The sequence below is a fragment of the Suncus etruscus genome, chromosome 8 (assembly GCF_024139225.1).
Source record: "Suncus etruscus isolate mSunEtr1 chromosome 8, mSunEtr1.pri.cur, whole genome shotgun sequence".
NCBI lineage: Eukaryota > Metazoa > Chordata > Mammalia > Eulipotyphla > Soricidae > Suncus > Suncus etruscus.
The window spans coordinates 12,929,465-12,947,150 of record NC_064855.1 but is presented as its reverse complement, the minus strand read 5'-3'; positions in this window follow the sequence as shown (position 1 = coordinate 12,947,150).

Here is a 17,686-nt window from a genome sequence, read left to right as displayed (position 1 = left end):
TGCCGAAAAACAAAAGCCCAGGCCCAGATGGATTCACTAATGAATTCTTTCAAACTTTCCAAGAGGAACTACTGCCTATCTTGGCAAGACTTTTTCATGAAATTGAACAAAAGGAAACACTTCCAAATAGCTTTTATGAAGCCAACATCACCTTGATACCTAAACCAGACAGAGATGCTACAAAAAAAGAAAATTACAGACCAATATCACTGATGAATGCCAATGCAAAGATCTTCAACAAAATCCTGGCAAATAGGATTCAATGCCTCATTAAGAAGATCATCCACTACGATCAAGTAGGTTTCATCCCAGGAATGCAAGGATGGTTTAACATCCGTAAATCTATCAACATCATACACAACATCAATAACAAGAAAAATAAAAACCACATGATCATATCAATAGATGCAGAGAAAGCATTTGATAAGGTCCAACACCCATTCTTGATCAAAACTCTCAGCAAGATGGGAATGGAAGGAACCTTTCTCAATCTAGTTGAAGCCATCTACCACAAGCCAAAGGCAAATATTATCCTCAACGGAGAAAAACTAAAAGCCTTCCCTCTAAATTCTGGTACAAGACAAGGCTGTCCTCTCTCACCACTCCTATTCAACATAGCACTGGAAGTACTTGCTATAGCGATTAGGCAAGAAAAAGATATCAAGGAAATTCATCATGTACGAAGGTAAAATCCAAATGGATTAAAGATCTCGATATCAGCTCCAAAACCATAAGATATATAGAACAGCACATAGGCAAGACACTCCAGGACATTACAGGCATCTTCAAGGAGGAAACTGCACTCTCCAAGCAAGTGAAAGCAGAGATTAACAGATGGGAATATATTAAGCTGAGAAGCTTCTGCACCTCAAAGGAAATAGTGCCCAGGATACAAGAGCCACCCACTGAATGGGAGAAACTATTCACCCAATACCCATCAGATAAGGGGCTAATCTCCAAAATATACAAGGCACTGACAGAACTTTACAAGAAAAAAACATCTAATCCCATCAAAAAATGGGGAGAAGAAATGAACAGACACTTTGACAAAGAAGAAATACAAATGGCCAAAAGACACATGAAAAAGTGCTCCACATCACTAATCATCAGGGAGATGCAAATCAAAACAACGATGAGATACCACCTCACACCACAGAGAATGGCACACATCACAAAGAATGAGAATAACCAGTGTTGGCGGGGATGTGGAGAGAAAGGAACTCTTATCCACTGCTGGTGGGAATGCCGTCTAGTTCAACCTTTATGGAAAGCGATATGGAGATTCCTCCAAAAACTTGAAATCGAGCTCCCATATGATCCAGCTATACCACTCCTAGGAATATACCCTAGGAACACAAAAATACAGTACAAAAACCCCTTCCTTACACCTATATTCATTGCAGCACTATTTACCATAGCAAGACTCTGGAAACAACCAAGATGCCCTTCAACAGATGAATGGCTAAAGAAACTGTGGTACATATACACAATGGAATATTATGCAGCTGTCAGGAGAGATGAAGTCATGAAATTTTCCTATACATGGATGTATACGGAATCTATTATGCTGAGTGAAATAAGTCAGAGAGAGAGAGAAAAACGCAGAATGGTCTCACTCATCTATGGGTTTTAAGAAAAATGAAAGACATTTTTGCAATAATAATTTCCAGACACAAAAGAGAAAAGAGCTGGAAGTTCCAGCTCACTATAGGAAGCTCACCACAAAGAGTGATGAGTTTAGTTAGAGAAATAACTACATTTTGAACTTTCCTTATAATGAGAATGTATGAGGGAAATGGAGAGCCTGTTTAGAGTACAGGCGGGGGTCGGGTGGGTAGGAGGGAGACTTGGACATTGGTGATGGGAATGTTGCACTGGTGATGGGTGGTGTTCTTTACATGACTGAAACCCAAAAACAATCATGTATGTAATCAAGGTGTTTAAAAAAATAATAAAAAAATAAAAAAAATTAATCGTTTAAAATTTGTGTTTTAATATTGCTTACTTTTTGTTTTTACATTTCTCTATATTTCTAATGATGTATTTTTTTATTTTTTATTTAAACAAATTTATTACATACATGATTGTGTTTGGATTTCAGTCATGTAAAGAACACCACCCATCACCAGTGCAACATTCTCATCACCAATGTCCCAAATCTCCCTCCTTCCCTCTCAACCCCTGCCTGTACTCTAGACAGGCTTTCTATTTCCCTCATACATTCTCATTATTAGGATAGTTCAAAACTTAGTTATTTATCTAGCTAAACTCATCCCTGTTTGTGGTGAGCTTCATGAGGTGAGCTGTAACTTCCAGCTCTTTTCTCCTTTGTGTCTGAAAGTTATTATTGCAAGAATGTCTTTCATTTTTATTAAGTCAGAGAGAGAGAGAATAATGATGTATTTTTAAAAATTTCTGAATGACAATATGGTCTAGGTTTCAGCAGGCCTGGGGCCCAGCAGATCCACTGTGTTTTTCTGTCTTTGAACACTCATTTCATTATATTAAAAAAATGGGACCAATAGTGTGTGTGTGTGTGTGTGTGTGTGTGTGTTTTTAACAAGGATCAACATATAAATTAGGTGTGGAAACATTTTGTGATCACACTGCAGAGTGCTAAATTAGATGGTAGGACGAAGGGAGTGATAACGATGATATCAGCCATTATTATTGCTGGTGCTTCAGAAAACTTTTAGGGCTATATATAATTGTTCCCTTGGCAAAGAGCTGGACAGATACTTCATCTTCCTTGAGTCGTTTGCACTTGAGCACCAAGGAGGAGATGATACATCCAAATGATCTAGGAAAATGGTCAATTTGCAAGAGCTTCCACTATACCATTTGAACTTAGAAAAAGAGCTGTCTGCTTTGTACAATAATTGTTCCTTTAAAGAATCCATTTTCATGTTCAAATAATCACACACACACACATACACACACATGAAGACAGACTTCAAAGCTTTCAAAATTGAGTGGTTAAGATACTTGTAAGTGTAGTCATTGCCTCTGGGACAAACTGTTGACAAAAATCACTGTGGTTTTTCTTAAAAATATCTAGTTTCTGATTTCCAGCCACAGGCCACACAGTCTATCTTTCTCTCTTTTGGCTTATATGCCATGAATGGCAATGCTCAGAGGTTACTCCTGGCTCTGCACTCAGGAATCACTCATGGTGGTATTCAAGAGACCATATGGGATACCAGGAAATGAACCTGAGTAGACTGCATGCAAGGCAAGTGTCCTACCTGCTATCTTATTGCTCCAGCCCTCCACAGTCCATCTAAGTTGTAGCTTTGGGCAAGCAAAGAAAAGCTGTGAATCCAGGCTGGAAGGTAGGAGGTGATTTCTGGATGGTATGTCTGACAAAAAGACACACACAAAAAAAGGCCTTACTGGAGAAGATGGGGCTGTGGTATAGGATGACAAATGATGTGGCTGGAGTCAGCTCCTCTGGTTTCCAGTCAAGCCAATAGAGAAGATGAGAAGGAAAGAATAATAGCTAAGGGGGTGTTAATAAAAGTTGGTGCTAGAGGATCATAAATGCTAAAAATCATACAGGTAGTATATCAAAGAGTACACACGGGGGAAGGTAGACAGAATAGTTGCACTGATGGCAGATAAAGGCTCTGGGTCTTGAAGTAAGGAAGGCTTAGTGTCCCCCATACACTGATTCACTGATGCTAAATGAAGCTAGAGCTGATTCAACTCAGTGTTGAAATTCATATTTTGACCTCTTTTTATTTCTCTAAGGAAGTCATTGTACCATCAACATTTCAATGAATTTAAAAATGTATGTGTGCATGTGTGAAATACCTGTATTGTAGTTTGTGAGATAGGCAACACAATGACAGACGTGCCTAGGGTATAGTCCACACTCTAGAAACACTGATGATAAATGAACCATCATCATAGTCTTTACTTCGTGAGGAAAGGGGCAGTTCAACTTTTGCACGAGCTGTTAAATCCCCTGGGTTCTTCTTCATGACAGACCCACTCCTTCAGGAAATCACCTGCATTGGCAATGGTCTACTAGATCCAGAGCCGACAGATTATTTTTTCTTTGCTTCTTGGGTCACATGTGGCTGTGATCAGGATGATTCCTGGCAGTGCTTCGGGGATCAATGCCAGCTATTCAGTGCTGGGGAGTAATTCCTGCTCAGCCATGTGCAAGGCAAGTGTCTTCCCTGTGCTATATTATTGCAAAAGCCCCCAGATTTTATTTAGATAGGCAAATGGTTTGCTTGATTTCATTATGGGAGAGCAAAGCAAAAATCTTACAGAGAAAGAAAGTTATTTTTTGGCTATTCTCTTTTTTACTTACTTATCTATATATCTATCATCTATCTTTCTATCTATCTATCTTTCTATCTATCTATCATATATCTATCTATCTATCTATCTATCTATCTATCTATCTATCTATCTATCTATCTGTCTGTCTGTCTGTCTGTCTGTCTGTCTGTCTGTCTATCTATCTCTATCTATCTATCTATCTATCTATCTATCTATCTATCATCTATCTATCTATCATCTATCTATCTATCTATCTATCTATCTATCTATCTATCTATCTATCTATCTATCATCCATCTATCTATCTTCCTTCCTTCCCAGCAATTCAAGAGAATGACAAGGAATAAAACATATGATTCCCATTATGAGTTTCCCTGTGGGCCATTTATGAGTGACCGTATTTCAGATCAACAATTCTGCCTCTTTCCCTATTCTCTGTCTTAGAATATTCTGTTCAAGAGCATTATAAGAGTTTCAGCTCTAAAGAGTGTCTCTTGAAGGTCTCTTTACTCTAGTAAAGTGCTTTGGCGGGCAGAGGTGCTCAGGAAACAGACACAGAAAGGTGAGGGTTGAAGACATGGCCAGCACATGCCTGGGGGGAGCCAGGGTGCTGGCATTCACATGACTTTATCTTCCAGTCAGTCATCATGATCTTTTCCCTTTTTCTTTTCATTTATTTATTGAGGCACTGTGATGTATAATATTGTGAGTGATGGTCTTTATGTGTACACCCCTCCCTCTCCCAAGATCTAATTGATTTTGAACTTCCTTGTCTAAAAGATAAAATTTGGTTTATGATTTTTTATCAATTTCAGTATAGCACTAGCTATAGCACTCTAAGACATGTGAGGCCCCTGAATTTGTTGCTAGGCATCACATGCTCTCCAGCCTTCCTCCCAACTCCAGTTAGCTAGTGTAGTCTAGCTGTGATCACAGCACTCATCAGGACCTCAGAAACCCCATTACATCACTGGGAGTGACCCCTATAAGATAATTAGCTTATTTTAATGGGGGAACAAATGAGGTCTTCAAAAAATTCAATCAGCATGGCTAAAATTCTATATGTAGAATTTTCTGAATATGTTTCTTCTCAAATACCCTAACCATCATTCCTTATTTGCTGTCCCAAATTTGAAATATTTCTATCATAGAGCTAAAAGCTTAGTGTAATTTTATCTTTCTCTATGAAATTCCTTGAAGTTAGAGATTATGCCTTATTCTTATTTGTATTCTGAACAAAAAAGCAGGTATAATATTTTTTTCTAAATTAAAAGAGTGATGGGCAGATGGAAAAATAAATGACTACATGAGACAATGAATATATTGAATGAATGCCAATGAATACAAGAGAAAATGAATACATGGGACAGAATAGTGAGTGAAGGCTCCAAGGAGAAAAAAACAAAACAAAACTTATCCTTACTATATTTTAGGCCTCACTTTTCTGATCTGAAAAGTTGGGATCAAAGAGGTGGTACAGTGGGTAGAGATTTTGTCTTTCACATTGCTTCCCTGGGTTATTTTCCATACATTTTCCTGAATCTTCCCATGAGTGATCTCTTAAGTGCAGAGCCAGGAGTAATCCCAGGGCACCACTGTCATGCAGAAACAAACAAAAGCCTAGAATTGGGAAGTTTGTGAATTTTATTTCAACATGTCTCTCTCTACCTTTCTTGGGGAACCAGGAATGAGTGGCATATATTAAGTCAAGAGATGACAAGTCATAATCTTATTAAGTCAAGAGTTTTGTTATGGGGGCCAAAGTGATATCACAGCAATAGGGCATTTGCTTTGCACGTGGCTGATCCGGGACAGACCCAATTCTGATCCTCGGCATCCCATATGGTCCCCAAGCTCTCCTCGAGCGATTTATGAGCACAGAGCCAGGAGTAACCCTGATGTGGTCCCCCCAAAAAAGAGTTTTATTATAGGATATAAGATACGAACATGATCAAATAGAGAACATGGATTCAGGGGTTCTGTGAAGCAGTTTAAGTAAAAAAAATTGGCTGACACTGCTAAAAAGGAATATTCTGGAAAATTCTGGATTAAGGGCTTCTTGGGGACTATAAAAGAAAATACATGTGCCTGCCAGGAGCAATTTCTGAGCCTGGAGCCAGGAATAACCCCTGAGCACTGCCAGGTATGACCCAAAAACCAAAAAAAAGAAAAGAAAATACAACCAACAGAAAAAAGAGTCAACTAAATGAGTAAGAGCCTTTCTACGAGGAGTCAAGGACAGGGAAACTCAAAAAGAAGGAAGGGTTAACAATGTCCAATGCCAAGAGAGAGTAACTCGGAGTAATGAGGACTGAGAACTGACTGTTGCATTTGACCATTTACTTAAGTGCATGCAGAGGAAGCAAAGACATTTGGTGTTAATAGATGAGTAAATGGATGATCACTTTTCTAAGTGACACTTCTTAGGAAAGAATGGAGAATTTCAGATATTTATATACAACAGAAAGGGATACACTTGAGCCAATGATAAGTGGAGGGCCATACCATTGTTAAGGATTTTAATGAAATAGGGCCCTAGAAATTGTGGATACTGGTCTGTTAGATGATACCCATCTGTTACCCAAAACAAAGTCATTCCCCCAAGTTCCTCTTTTCTTTTCATGTAGCCTTTGATATATAAAAGTCCACCTGAATCTCACTCTACTCTCCCCCACCTGGTTGAATTTGTACTGGGAGAATAAGGAAAAGCTATTCTGGCTTGGTGCACAGAGACCATGAGGCAAGAAGCAAACTGACTTTATAATTCCCTCTTGACTGGTTTGGTTTATTAATTCTTCATGGCTACCCTTCTTCAGACCTATTCATCTGGGGTTGGAAATAGGTTATATGAAGGATGATTTCATAATGTGGGGAGTGATTTTACACTAGTATATAGAACAAATGAGAGTGAAGAGCACTCATTTTCTGAGAAGGAACCAGAGGGAGGAGAGAAAGGCACAGAAGCTCTCCAAGACTTACTGCCATGAATATTCAGCTTTGTACTTGAATAATCAAAGCTTTCTTGCAACTTTATGCCCCTTCTCTCCCCACCACCACCTCAACCATCCTCTACAACCACAAACAATCTTAATACAGATTACTGGAGATGAAAGAAGTCAAAGTACACTTGCTAGAAGCTTGGCATTTGGAAGGTGTAATAATATTCAGAATACTTTCAACCAAAAAATCGTAGAACCTTAATTGAAAATAAAAAATAAATAACAATAATTTTCAACCAGGATAGTCTGGTTACTCTCAGCAGTTCTTGTCAGTGAAGACGATGCGGTGGAAACATCCCCAACCTATACTTTCTCCTCAATCCCATATTGTCAAATTCATCCTGATGACTTTTCTTTGTCATTTTCTGTAACTAGTAATGTATGAGTAGGAATGTCCATGGTATTCTCCTCCCCTACACATACTCACCTTCCTTCTCAATGGCAGGAATCTTCCTGAAAGGCATATATATATATATATGTGTGTGTGTGTGTGTGTGTGTGTGTGTGTGTGTTATATACACATAAACATATATATGCTATGACATTATCCTAACACTACCAGCACAAAATCATATTCCTTAGCATCTCTTTGAAGCTGTTTTGTACAACCTGCGCAGGTAAACATCCTTCTTGACTTAAATTTTTCTTGCCAAGAAAGACCCTCCTCTTTTCAGCTATTCCTGTGGGGTTGGGCCATATCTTAATTATCCTCCCAATATTTCAAAGTCAAATTATGGCAGGCCTCAAATACAGTCATTTTGCAAGTTCATCACAGTCCCCAATGTAGATCAATTCTGATGAAAAGGAAAGAGTTATAAACTGATTAGAACTTTCCTTTGGAAATATCAAACTAGCATTTTTGTTCATCAATTCAGATTTAAAAAGTTAATTTCATGCTAGAATGAGCCCATACACAGTTATATCTATTAAGGTCACTCAGTATGGTAAGTTCATCAGCTTACTCTGGACATTGATGACTGGAAACTTTTTAGGAGATAAGAATCAGTGTTTCATATTTCTGAGTTATCACTGTTTTAATGTGAACCATGGCTTTCTCACTCTGAAATACCCAGTGAAGTTTATACCACCTATTTCTCCTTATCCTGTGTCGTAATGAAACAAACAAAATTTCTGTAAGAAAGCCTCAAAGGTTTGTTTGATGCAAAATGTGAGGGAGTTATGTGGGTATGTGTACTGACGCGTTCATTGTTTCAAAAGGACAGACACATATTCTGCCTGAATTATCTGCTTAGCTTCTCATTTAAAAAAATCATCTATTCCTTTTTTCTGGTTCCCAATACTCTAAGGGCAGAATCCAACCAGCTTTTATCAGGCCTCTTATTATGGTAATAATGGATGATTAATTCATTAAATTATTTTTTTTACAAAGTGAATGTAGAATTTTCCTTCAAGGCAAAGTGGTAATTAAGCAGTTTGGATTTGATTTGGCCTGAAAATATATTCACATACAAGGTTTAATGACCATGGATACACGCATGTATGTACATGAATAAACCTCTCTGAATATACCTTCCATGTATGTGAAAAATATATATCACATCTATGAAATAGGTACCTTTGTATATATGTGGTTTATATATGAAAATTAATGAGAAAATTGCCAACTTGCTCATTCCTTAACCTTTCTTCAGAAGCTAACCTTTTGATTCAATTGCTAAAAAGAACTTACTACTTTCTGAACAAATTGTGTTAACAACCACAAAGGACTAGAGAAGTGGTTTTCAAGCATAGGGCCATGTTCTGCTGCTTGTCTGCCAGTATAAAAAGGCTAGAGACCACTGATTGGTTGACTTCTTTGGTTCCAACTGCTGGTCCATGAACCAGTACATCACAGGTGCTGGCCTAAAGGTGTAAAAAGGTTGAAGGATGCTAGTCAAGAGGGAAAAGTCAAAACAAGTCCAAAACCCACAACCCAAACAGCCTTTGAACTTTCTAAGAGCCTAATTAACATAGACCATTACAGGCTGAGAGAGCTGCTGTGAACTGACTGCTACCTAGTCCCAATATATTTGCTGTCTGAATTCTTGGGAAATTGGCTGACTCTAGGTTTCTTTCCACTTTTGACTGCCATCTTCCTTTTGTATTTATTAACTTCAGAACAATTCTCATTTCTGATACATTACTATGCTTAAAATCATGACTCAATTTTTCTAATTCTGAATCTGTACATTCACATAGTAGTAAAGACATGAATCAGCAATGGTTGATCATCTTTGACATGGTTACCATTTAGTCAACCAATGAATAGTGATAGAGGCTTCTTCATCTGGAGGATGAGGTGCAAATAAGAACCAATAGGGCCTATTTCCAGCCCTCAAAAGGACAAAATCTGCTTGAGAGAAATTACTTTGTAAACAAATAACACTTGTGATAGCTGTTAATATCCTCAATTAATGTTAAGAGAAGTGGATGAGGTGGCCACATGGGAGCACTGGATATGAAGCCTGTAACTGCAAGAAGATTACAGGAGAGAATACAGTCTATAAAATCCGGGAGGAGAAGAAAGAGATCACTCTCAGAGATGGTAGGGCAACAATAGTAAAGGAGCAGAAACTGGACATACTGGGAGCATTACAAGTTGCCTTGGTTTTGAAAGAGGACTTGAAATAGAGGCTTAAGTGAGGGACAATGGCTACTTAGATCAGGTCAAAAAATATACTTTTCTAAATATTAAAGAAGCAAGTTACCAAAAGACATTTTTTTTGGTAAAGAAGAAATGAGATATAAAATATTAAAGTTGACCTGGTTTCAAAGAACAGATTAAGTGTTAGTATAAAAGATCTGTGCTTAAAAAAAACCTCTGGAATCCTTGGCTTTGGGTCACTCATTTTCTTGAAATAAATATGTCTTGTTCCAATGGCTGGACACTGTGGTTGACTTTGGCAGAATGTATTGTGGTGATGATAATGGAGGCCACATTGGGAGGACTTTTTGTTGTGGCTAAGAGGGAGAAGTTGTCTGTGCTGGGGACCTCACCCCACCCCAAAAGGATGAACATATTTTCTTCCTTTGAGTGTGCAGACCACAGGAAAGGGCAGCTTCCCAGTTTAGGAAGGAAAATATGATTTCAAGAGCTTAAAGCATTTAGTGATTCTTTCAAACTGTATTTTGATGAGGTAAGTGTAAATGAATGAGAAACATATGGGTTCCTTTTCCTGGAGAGCCATACAGATTTTAAATTAAGGGACAAGAAGCTTGAGCAAAAACAATGCCTTTAGACTTAATCCCAACATAAAAATTTGAGAAACCTTTTGGAATTCTCATGAATTTGCACGAAAAATTCAGTTATTGCAATCTTTTTATTACATGATCTATGGAATTTCACTCAGAATCCTTTTGTGACTATGGGTCATTTATAGGGGGGGGGAAGAAAACTCAACCTCAACAGGATTTGGGAAGAGTTTTTTCCTATGCTTGCTAAAGAGTGAAATCAGGTCCCACCAGAATATGCTGCTCAGAATCAGATTTCATTGGTTTTTGCCTAACAAGAAGCACTCCTGGTATTTGAGTATTTCACAGCAATAAAGTGATTGTTTGTTTTTTTTTTTGTTTTTGATTTTTTTTGTCTTATATCTTAGCTTGAGGGGAGAGATTTTCTTCCTATCTATCATCTTTTAGAAATGGGATGTAAAAGGGGCCAGAGTGGTAGCGCAAGTGGTAGCCTTGCCTGTGCATATCCTAGGATGGAACATGGTTCGATCCTCTGTTATCCTATATAGTCCCCCAAGCACAGGTAGCAATTTCTGATTTCTGAGCGCCATAGCCAGGAGGTAACCCCTGAGCTTCACCAGGTGTGGCCCAACCCCTCAGAAAAAAACAAAAACAAAAACAAAAAAAGAAATGGGCATAAAAAGTAGCATTTATCTGGGACTCAGGGATGGAGAGATACTACAGTGGACAGGACGGCTGCTTTGCATGCAGCTAACCAGGGTTCAGTCCCTGGCACTGCAGATGATTCCTCAGCACTGTCAGAAATGATTCCTGAGCATTTAGCTAGAACGAAGCCCTGACCATTACTGGGTGGGGCCAATAAAACCAAAGAAAAGGAAAGGGGTAAAAACGAAAAGAAAACTTATGGGGTACTCCATTTCTGCAGACAAGAGGGCAAAAAAACATAGTGGTTCTTTAAAGCTTTGCTTTGAATGATGTGACATAGTCCTAGTCAAAGCAAAACATAAATCCAAGCTTGATCTTAGAGTGAAAACACTTTTTCTCCAGGGAGGAGCAGCAGGGAGAAGTCTAAGAGAGAATGGTTGAAGAGAGAAGGGTGGTAAAGAAAATGAACGAACAATACAAATTTCATCACCCTGTAGCAGTATTTAAATTTGAAATGGATTGTTCACTAGATTATATACTTCCTTCAGAACCGCCAGCTTCACAGCAGCATAAATTCTACCTTATACTCATTGACTCGTGCAATTTGTAGGCGCTCAAGAATGTTTGCTGGATCAATGAACTGGCCACTTTTCTGCAAAAAAGGGTGTGTTGGTAAAAAAGGTTTTGAGTATAGAGCAGCGTCCCTCAACCACCAGTTACAGAATGGTGGGTTCTACTCTACCACTGTGGTTCTGTCTGATGGTCTACAGGCCTGTATACAGCATGGGTTACAGGCTGAAGAATGACCACTTGGCAGGAACACAGATGTCAAATGATACAATGGATTGGTTTTGTTTTCTTCTTCTCTTTCTCAGGGCACAAGATTACAGATATGCTTAGAACAAATAAACGTGAAACTTTCCAGACATATGAGAAAAAGTTTGTTTTCCAAGAGTCTTGCTACCGACTACAGTTCTCACACTTCCTTTCAATGTCGAATTAGCCTTGGGTGCCTGCCCCTGTCAGCAGCAGGAAACAAGCCCATTATCAGCAGGGAATGTCCTGCTCCTGTATTCTGTGTCCAGGAGGATTTGTTCTGGGTTATCTAGTCACAAAATACAGAGGTATCTTATTAGGACTCTGAGCTTCTCCACTAACTGGATATGGGTCATCTTGGCCTGCAGTCTTTGCTGGCAGACAAAAACTCACCTGTGATACTTAAAAGCATGTCTCTGAGGACCCCTTCCAGTTTAGATGTACAGAAGTGGACCCAGAGTCTAGAGAGAATATCCAATCTGTTCCTAGAGACTCAAGAGTTTTGTACAGAAATGTTTCCAGATGAGAGATAAAAGAGCAAATATAAGTTTTTCTCAAATTCTCCAGAAAAACTGTCAGGGTTATCTGTAAATAACCTGAAAAACAGGGAGTCAAAGGAATCCACAGTACATTTTCATATAATGAAACTCTGAAACAACTTTCATGATGAATCATTCAGTTAATTCATTACCTTCAATTTTGAAGCTTAAATGTGCCAGTTAATATTTGTGAGTACAAATGACAAAACTGCATATTTTGGTTTCAGTTTTTCTTGTTGGACATGTCCTTCCCCTTTGGGAGTGGGTTCCCATATCCAGACTCCTTTACTAGTCAAGGGGTGCTGTGGGGCCTTCTTGGTGCAGTTGCTCTTTATGAACTTCCCAGTTCCACTCACTTTCTGGAGAGTCCCAGGGATCCTGCTTCAGGGGACACAAGACTTTCTCAGAATGCCTCTTGATAACTTATGATCTATCCCATATTCTGAGCAAGGTCAATGAACTCGATTCAGGGTCTGAGAAGACACCTCACTTCCCCTTCAGTTTCATTGATTCCTATAAAGAACCACTTCTCCCTTTTGGGCTCCTTTTTTGTAAGATGATTTTGAAATGACTACTACTATTGTCACCATAAGTGCTTAGAACCCAACAATTTTGACTCATCTCTGGTTAGTCTTGGGATTCTGATAACTTCAAAAGTTCAGCCACCATTTTTCTCTTTTCTCCAGGCTTCTGCTTCCTATGTATAATGGACATGAATGTTGTATGCTTACTTCAAATATAGTAGATTCCAAATGTGCTGCTCTCAACCTGCTCTCCTTCCTGCGAGTCCCTCAGGGGAAGCTGAGTAAAGCCAGCTCACTTCTCTTGCCCCAGCTTCATCACACAACGTGTCGCCCACTTCTTGCTACGAAGCAGAATTTTTACCCAGCTGTGAATCACAACAATGAGGCGTAGGAAGTAAAAGGGGCCAATGCTGGCATCAAAATATCAGCTGAGTATTATCACAACTCATCACATGTTGGCTTCATCAGTCTGCAGAACCTTGGAAGTTCAGGAGGTCGGTTTACAACAGTTCATATATATGAAGAAAGATCCAGAGAATGTGGAATCCAAGAGCCAGGTCACAGACCTGGGGAGCAAGGCCCCAAAAGGCTTCATTTCCTGTAGTGCCCTGCTTCTCACATAGCACCAGGGATGCTTCCTGGCAAGTATCAGAAGCCTCCTGTGGTCTCTTGAAGTCCACAGAGAGGACAAGATCATTAAGACAAAGGGATATTTTTCTCCAAGCTGCAAGGCAAACTTAGAACTCTTGAACCTGTGACCTGGTGGGAAGGGCATGTCTTCTTCTTCTTCTTTTTTTTTTTTTTTTTTGGTTTTTGGGCCACATCCGGCGGTGCTCAGGGGTTACTCCTGGCTGTCTGCTCAGAAATAGCTCCTGGCAGGCACGGGGGACCATATGGGACACCGAGATTCGAACCAACCACCTTTGGTCCTGGATCGGCTGCTTGCAAGGCAAACGCTGCTGTGCTATCTCTCCGGGCCCAGAAGGGCATGTCTTCTAAAACTGTCACCCACCACCTTCCTCAATGCATCTACTTAGATCTAGGCATTAAGGCCAAACTAAGAGAACCTTGGGGCTGAGACAGGAATCGAAGAGCTGGTGGGCCAGGGTTCACTTAATCTGATGCCTGACAGGAGGCTAAGATGCTGTAAGTCAGGAAGCATTTGCCATGCAGAGCAGAGCTGGAGCTGCCAGTAAGGCAGGCAAGACCTAGTCTGTCTCTATAGAAAGCCCCAGTCTCAAAGCAGCTCTGCGTTTAGAAAGAGGCCCTGGGAGAGGAGCATCACACACAGGGGGATTTTGTATTCTCCTCACAACTTTTCTCCCTCCTTTAAAGCAGTACTCAAATGAGATGTTCACTGGAGAATTTCTAAAATGGCCAGCCCCTCTTTGTGATCAAACTGAACTTAGAACACTGAATGAGGGCAGGAGGGAAACTGGGGACACTAGTAGTGGGAAATGTGCACTGGTGAAGGCATGAGTGTATGACGGAAACTCAATCTTGAACAACATTGTCACTGTGTGTCTCCTGGTGATACAATGAAAGAATTTATTTATTTAAAAAATATCATTATAATAGTTAAAAAGAAGGAAAAAAAGAAAAGGAATATTTGGAGGGCAGATATATTTGAGTTCTTGTTGATGTCAGATGGGACCAAACTGGCAAGATTGATCTTAGAAGATAGACATTCAGGACCAGAGAGATAGCACAGTAGTAGGGCATTTGCGTTGTGCGTGGTCAACCCTGGACAGATCTCAGTTCTTTTCTTTTCATTTTTTTTTTGTTTTGGGGGTCACACCTGGCAGTGCTCAAGGGTTACTCCTGGCTCTACGCTCAGAAATCACTCCTGGCAGGCTCGGGGGACCATATGGGATGCCGGGATTCGAACCACTGTCTTTCTGCATGCAAGGCAAACAGCCTACCTCCACGCTATCTCTCCTACCCCAGACCCTGGTTCTATTCCTGGCATCCCTTATGGTCCCCCGAGCCTGCCCGAAGAGATTTCTGACTGCAAAGCCAGGAGTAGCCTTTGAGTGCCACCAGATACGACTGAAAAAAAAAATAAAACAAGCAAACAAACAAACAAAAAAGGTTTCTAAACCAGTTTGCTGGGGGGTGGGGAAAGATAGACGTTCACCAAGGAAATAACTTCTGTGGTTATAGAGGGGGTCCTAGGGTGCTTTCTTAGGATGCCTATTTCTGTTTCTGATGAGATTTCTCACCATCCTACCCTCCCCTAGCAAGGTGGGGATGAGAGCAGAGAAATTTAGAATCAGTAGGTCTGCAGCAGTGTAGCAGAAGGAAGACGACGGCCCTCACCTCTGTTTCCTCCTCTCTATTCAAAATCCTTAGCCCCTGACTGTCCTTAGATGACCCTGGGGGCCTTGGTTCTGGGAGTTGCCAGTTAATGGTGAAGGTTGCCAACCAGAGCCAGTTGCTCTCTTCTGATGCTGGAACTCACAACCTGTCATCTTTTGTTGTCTGTGGAACAGAAAACACAGCCAAGCCGGCTGGGAGAGTCTGTTGGACGAGTCCAGATCTCCTTGGAATGATGTAATTTATTCACACATATCAAGAAAGAGCAATAAATCCTTACTACTGCTACTGCTTCCTGGACTCCAAGTGGCAAAGAAAAATTATAATGGGTGTGTGTGTGAGAGGAAAGGATGGATCCTGAGGAGGTGATAATTTCCCCCTAGGTCTAAACACAGTACAAAGAAAGACTACAATGGTCAGGATATAGCTGCATTGCCTCGCTGATGTATTGAGCATCTTTAATGTGGCACCCTAACCTGTCTGGCGGCCAAAGCCCCCAAATACATGTGTCAGTAGCAGGGGAATTAAGTAAGATTGCAAACACACAGAGAAATATGCAGAGTTCAATAATAAAGAGGAAGAAAAGCAATAAAGAGGAAACCAGCTTCTAAGAATGATTTTTACCAGTGCAGATGTGAAAGATGGACAAATCAGTAAACTCAGCAAGAAAAATCTTGATTATTTTTAATCAGGGCAGGGACATTGGAGGGAAAGTGATGCAGCTGCCAGGATTTCAGGGGGCATTTGTTCAGGCAGTTTCCCCACTTAGTTCCTTTTTTGGATGCTTCTGTTATGGACCCCAGCTAGACTGTACAAGCACTGGAAGTTTAAGGACAGGAGGTAGCTCAGGTGAAAATCAATTGAAGATATGCCAAGAGGACAAAGGATCCATCATCATGCAGCGTGGTCTTGGGGAGTTTGCTGACTCAAGAGCGTGGTTTGATTTGCAGAGCAAAAGCATCATAGTGGTCTGTTACTCCCCTCTCCCAACTTTCTGTTTTGTTCACCTTTAGAGGCAGACCTGCCCACCTGTCCACATCTGGGAGGGGTCTTTGGCTTCCTGTTTTGCTCACCACGAGGATAGACAGGGAGAAATTCTGAAGGAGGAGAGAGAGGATGAAATAGCATAACAGGTCCCAACTCCAAGAGGGGCAACTAGGATTCAAATCGGACACTCCTGTGCGTCCATCCTCTGATTCTGCAGAAAGTCTCGGACCACCTGCCATACATATAGAAAGGGATGTGTCTGGGCCCTACCGGTGAGCTATGAGAATCGATTGCAATAATACATCTGCAAGTTTTGGGCAAATTCAAGTTGTGCTCACAAACTCTAGACTAGTCAAGGTGCCTTTGACTTGACCTGAACCCATTTTTATCTGTCTCCCCTTTTACTTGTCTCATCATTTGTGAGGTCAAAGGCCTGTCTTGTTTTTATGACTTAGACACACAGATCTTACTTTTCCCCTCTTAATGCATCCACATTACCAATAGGTAGTGTTCCTGATGACTAGTTAGGCTGTTAGGATATTGTATTTACAGTTAAATCCCTATTGATATTTCACCATTGATTTCTTTTCCTACATCCATCACAATTGCTTCAAAGTACCTACACCATTGACCCAAACCCCTGCTCAACAGTTCTCCCTACCCACAATGCATTTCTTTCAGTATCTTGCGACAATCAATGAAGGATTATCTTTATATCTACAGATCTTCGAGCATCCATACACTGCACCCTCTGAGGAATACCAACCCTTTCAGGAGTACCACACAATTAACTCTCTCAGCTTCATATCCAACAAGGAAGAGATATTTCTCCCCATTTTGTGTCATGAAAATGACAGATGTCCAGACACTCTGGAAATGATTGTTTCACTTACTGGAACAGATTCCTACAACCTGCACCCCTTCTATCCTCTCAGTCTCTCTCAGCTAAGCATCCACACACACACACCCCCCCCCCAATTAAAGAATCAGCCACAGCTCCCTAGCATCTTTGGCCACTCTATAGTGAGTGATCATCTATCTGTTTGCATTCAAGGACAGTTTACACAGGGGTCAGAGAAGTGGAAGGAAGAAAGAGAAGAGCCTTAATCCACTAGCAATCTCCTCAGAAAGATCTGGTAATATTTTTTCCCTGGAGGTCTGTTGGGAAAACTGATGCTCTGCTGGCCCAACTCCTTCACAGGAGCCAATGAGGACTGAGAGTGTGTGGTGACTTCCACAACCCTCAAGGCTCTTTATACTGACTCTTAAGGTGCTGGGCCATAAAACAGATGCAAGCACACAGGAGAAGAGAAAGAAAGGGAAGGGAGGAAAGAGAAGAGAAAGAGAGGAAAGGGAGGGGAGAGAAGGGAGGGCA